This window comes from Cupressus sempervirens, chromosome 5 (assembly GCF_028749045.1).
Source record: "Cupressus sempervirens isolate cs-2001-9-10 chromosome 5, ASM2874904v1, whole genome shotgun sequence".
Classification (NCBI taxonomy): Eukaryota; Viridiplantae; Streptophyta; class Pinopsida; order Cupressales; family Cupressaceae; genus Cupressus; species Cupressus sempervirens.
This window is the reverse complement of record NC_143122.1, coordinates 267,897,427-267,903,032: the sequence shown is the minus strand read 5'-3', so window position 1 is coordinate 267,903,032 and position 5,606 is coordinate 267,897,427. Positions and strand designations below refer to the sequence as shown.

General features: G+C 33.2%; 1 long non-coding RNA gene across 1 annotated transcript; it reads left to right on the top strand.

The window, feature by feature from the left end:
* The first annotated feature begins 787 nt into the window (after nucleotides 1-787).
* On the top strand, nucleotides 788-1,233 carry LOC149555585 (uncharacterized). Its single transcript, XR_016364521.1, has 2 exons — nucleotides 788-867; nucleotides 965-1,233. It is a non-coding gene; the product is annotated as an uncharacterized LOC149555585 (long non-coding RNA).
* Nucleotides 1,234-5,606: the final 4,373 nt, after the last annotated feature.

The window sequence follows — 5,606 nt, the reverse complement described above, 5'->3', positions numbered from 1 at the left end:
ACCATTCAAGGCCTCATACACCCAACCTTGACACCAAGTGTTTTGGACAACTCCAACCCTCTAACATAAATGGAAACCAAAACAAACATCAACACAACCCAAAACAAATCAGGTCTAAGGCAAACTTGCTGTTACCAGTCACATGGCAGATTGCAACACTTGACCTTTATTCTACACACCCAACCAAGAGTGAAATTGGATCCTCTAGGACTCCCAAACACCAAAGACAGTTTAGAACAACTCCAACATGACCAAAATAAGGTGTAACAAGGGTTGGAAACCCTGCTAACTATTTACCATTTCCTTTTGATATTTTAACTACCCTCCATTGGTTGATGAAACAATGCAAGTAAAATTCACCATACCACGCAAAAATGCAGGGCTCAGAGTTCAAGAGATGCCTCATAGAAGAGGATAAGAGAATTGGCTTCCAACAAGGCTATAGAGTCGTGGCTGAACGGCTACGAGCTGAAATCAGTTGGAAGATTCTAATAATGATGCATCCGAGCCACAAGTAAATAAGCTTGATGAAATTTATTTCAAATTGAATACTTTACCAATTAGTCTATTTGATGTTAAGTTCTAAGATAAAGTGAGTATATCTGTTTTAAGCAAGCAATGATAACAACGCGTAGGATGTTGGAATGTAGCCTGACAATCCTTCTACACAATCTGTGGATCCCGAAGGTTCGCATGATGTGCATCCCAGTGGTGGAGGTATACATTTTCTATTAATTTTTTTATATGTAATTGCAATTGGTGTTTGGATTAACGTAACATTTTTTATAGCAGCTGTAGAGGATCGAGGGGTCGATGTTCATGAGCGTGTTGACGTTGAGTTCAAACAAAATGATGTGGTCAGATCAGGTAAAGAGTGCCACAGTTATGTTATTTAAAATAATTAAATACTTATAACAATTATAATAAATTATTTTTAATTTAACTCTTTTATTTGTTATTGCAGAGGAACCCCCTTTGCAATAGCATAGGAATTTGAGATCATCAAGAAAAGAGAACAGAACAACTGATGAGGGGGGAATTGATGATGACATTGATGCTCCTCTTAGAGCTTACATAGAAAAAAGAAATAGAAAGAAAAAAAAGAAATGATTATCATCTACATACCTTAATTGATAATGACTGAATTTTATGTCTCAATGAATTTAATTATGTGCTAATGAATGTTCATGAATTATGTGTTAATGCAGAATATTGATGAATGTTGCATGTTAACGAATCTAATGTGTTAATGAATGTTATCATGTGATATTGATTTAATGTTATCATGTGATATTGATTGAATGTTACATTTTATTAATGGTTGAAAGAATGAATGAATGTTAGATGTTAACGGGGAATGTAGAGTGATGTTAGGGGGAGGGGGGTGGGGCCAAATGAGCTTCCACCTTCACGTGGTTGGCCCTTTTTAGTAGAGAATATTAAAAATTTCGAAACAAAGTGAAGCTCAATAAGATACTAAATATTTCTCTATTTTGTCCTATGTTTAGACCTATAACACTGTGTCTTGCTAAGGCCCCTTTCAAGTGGAAGGACACGAGCATCTTTTACATAGATGCAAATTTGATAGGATCTATTGATGATTGCAAGTAACAATTGGGTATACTGTCAACATGAGCTCAAGAGTAGTTTCCTAGGTTTGTAAGAAGAAGATTACAACGAAGCACATTGAACAATATGGAAAACAATCTGGTATTATAGAATCTGAGGTGATGTTTTTATTTTCTCCAATCCATCTCCAACAATATACTGCAATGCTCAATGTTTTGAAGATGGTGAAGAATCCACCGATGTATGAATGATTCAAACACATTAAGTTTTATTTTCATTAACATGTACTGCTTGATTAAATGTTTGTTGTTGGATTCACATTGGATGACATTTACATCTTATTCTAGACTGGTTTTGGCAAGACATACACCATGGACACTAGTTATGCAGGAGATGAGGAGATAGGAATTATTCCTCAAGTTATGGAGGCGAATTTCAGTTAAGAGTTTCATTCATTGAGGTATGCTTCAATGCTCCTTTATTGTACTGTTTGTTCCAGTTTTCTTCCTTATCTTCATCAGTCATGATACTCAATTTGTTTATCCTTGTTTATCTCTCCTTTCTATATGTTGTTATTTAAACCTCAAAAAATTACTTTATTACATCAGCTGCATTCCTCTTGGGCTAAAGAGAGACACTTCTTGTCATGTGGCCCTTCTCTACATGGTATAGTATTATTTTTTGAGAAATGTAAATTAGTCTCTTGATGTATTTAGTACGTATTATTTAATTGGTGAATTTAAGCAAGAATAATCAATGTTTCCTTTCACTTGCCCTTTTCTTTGTGCTAAGAGGTACAATTTAAATCCCAAATCAGCTTGGGCTTTTGTTTTGTATAGGTGAAGGTATGCGTGGATAACTTTGAAGGTCAAAATTAATAGGGGTAAAATGAGGAGAATAAATTCAAATAGGATAGCATATTCAAGCCTCAATGGAAACCTAGAATATATTAAAAAGAAAGTAGAATCTTAGTGACAGTCCCACCATAATGTATGTGTAAGAGCACAGGGATTGGACTTCACAAGGCATCACATATCTTTCAAAGCATATTATATTCATGTTAAGACATGTTTGTGCTAGTTTTTACTTATATTGAATTTTGATAAAGTGGATAATCTACATTCTATCTTCTCTTGTTTAACTAAAGTATCTATTTTTGTTTGGATTACCAGCTTTCTATCTACTCATTACTAACTAAAACATATAGTATATTTGTGTGCATATTACCTAGGACCACCTGTTAGTGTCTATCCTGTAGTATAAGTCTCTTGTTTTCTAATGACCAAAATTGTTGTAGTTGTGCATTAAAACCTGAAAAGACCTATGATAACAATATCATTCCTTTCCACTATACCCTAGAAATAATCTAAGATATTTCTATATGAGGCTTTTCAGTATTTATTTTTTTGCGGTATAGTGGTTTTGTACAAATTGAGTCAAACCTTCATTTTTGAACTTTCTCAAGTTGCAATTGTTTTATAGTGGAAAGGAGACAAAAGGTCCCCTGGGTGAATATTATTTGCCCTTATCAATACAGACTAAGATTTTCTTGATCAGACTATGATTTAGGTGAAGAATTCTTGGACTGTAGTGTTTGTCTCATCCTTGGCTCTTAAGGCAAATGCCTATTGTCCATATCCATATGTTTTTTTGAGAGAAAACAAGATTGCCTCTATTAAAATAATATCCTCACTTAGTTCAAATAATTGAAGTTATATAACCTCAGAAATGCTTGATCCTTTAACATTTACTAAATTTGGATGGTGCATTCACCAAATGGATATGAAGATGCATTTTTGAGTTGGAATCTCCAAGAGGAAGCAAATATGTAAGTACTCAAAGGATTTGAATTTCAAGAAAGAAAGAAGTAAATATGTTAGTGTCCACAGATTATCAAAAGCAGGTCAATGCATCTCAAGAGTACAGTAGATTATAAAGAAAGTTCAAGGAGATTCCTAGAGCATCAGTTATGTCAATTGATCAAATCATTGTATGGGTTGAAGTAAACTCCCTGTGCAGGGTACAACACAGATTGATTAGCACCTTTGAGCTCATGAATTATGTCAAAGTCTTTTAGACAACAACTGAGATTGTCATCCTGATTGTTTATGTTGACAATCTTGTGACCACTGTAAGAAGTGAAAACTTGACTTTAGGTGGATCATGATTTAAATAATTTGGGATTACATATCTTATATAGTTGCATTTTCTGCCTTGAAGTTAGATGTATAAAAAATCATAATCATGCAATTGTTTCTTGGACAAAGTATCCCAAAGAGTTTATTGAAAAATTTGGGATGGCTGATAGCCAAAGAATAGTGGAAAACCATGGTTTTCCAGTTATGATTTATCATAAAAGGTTAATGAATCTCACTACAGATATATGGTTTGGATCCTCGTCCATCTTACAGATACTTGATTAGATGCAAGATTTTTTGCAAGTTATCTCTCCAAGATAATGATAGGACCTAGGCAAACACATTAGAAGACAGCTATATCTGTTGAGATATGTGTAGGGTACTCTAACCTTTGGACTAGAGAACATAAAGGATGATGACTTCTCCCTGATTTTTTACATAGATGCAAATTTGACAGGATCTATTGATGATTGCAAGTAACAATTGGGTATACTGTCAATATGAGCTCAAGAGCAGTTTCCTAGGTTTGTAAGAAGAAGATTACAAGGAAGCACATTGAACAATATGGAAAACAATCTGGTATTATAGAATATGAGGTGATGTTTTTATTTTCTCCAATCCATCTCCAACAATATACTGCAATGCTCAATGTTTTGAAGATGGTGAAGAATCCACCGATGTATGAATGATTCAAACACATTAAGTTTTATTTTCATTAATTAAGAGAAAAGATGCAAAGTAATGAAATGGAGATGCTGTCTTTCATGATCAACTTGCAGATAACTTTATAAAGTCAACATCTCAAGCCAAATTTGCACACTTTTAAACTGGACTATTAGTAATTGAATCTGCACAAATTAATATTCAGTGTGTGTGTTGAGCAACTCGACATAACTTTTTTTTCATTATAAAACTACAATGTTAGAAATACAGTAACAATAATCTTTACAATTCCAACTCTCTTGTTGTTTAATTACACTTCTGTATTAGACATAGCTTTCAAACTGCTAGTTTCTTTTGTATATTAATATGTGCACATGAAAATACTATCATGCCATTTATTTTTTAAATAGTGCATGATGCATATTTTCTCAGTACTTGCTTCAATTTATTGAAATCCATTAATGCCTTGTATTTTAATCATATAGATTCTGAGATCTGGATTTTACATTCAATGGAGTCGTAGAGTATATTTCTAACTTCTACCAATTTTTGATTATAATTTTGCAGGTGCAAATTGGTACGCATTCATTTACATTTGATCACGTGTATGGCAGCACTAGTTCTCCATCATCAATGATTTTTGGAGAATGTGTTGCTCCACTTGTTGATGGTTTATTCCAAGGTTATAATGCCATAGTTCTTGCATATGGACAGGTGTGTGTCATCTCATCATGGCACCTACATGTTGGTTGATCGATTTCTTTTTTAAATCCCTTTTTCTTCTGTAATTCTGTCCAACTTGGATCATAAATAATTATGTTGTATGAAGGAATTGAATGATAACATGTTTCAATCTTTCTCAAACTGATTCTTGGCTCCATTAAAATTTAATATTGACAACACTTAAATAAAAAATCTGTTCAATGATAGCTAAAAAAGGGGTTCATGAGATTCTGAAACCTTCTTTTTAAAAAACATATTAGTATTGAATTATTACAAATGAATAATTAGTTTAAATATGACACAAATCAGTTCATGACATTCTATGTCCCATCACCAATATTTGTTTGGATTCATAACCCGTATGTCCATTATTTGGCTCAGTTTGTGGGTGCATAAAAGTGACATCTCCAGTCACAGATCTAATCCCTAAACATGTAAAACTAAATTTCACAGATCCAATCTCTAATCTCTAAACTTTTAAAATTTAATAAAATTCATATTCTGACTTGTTTA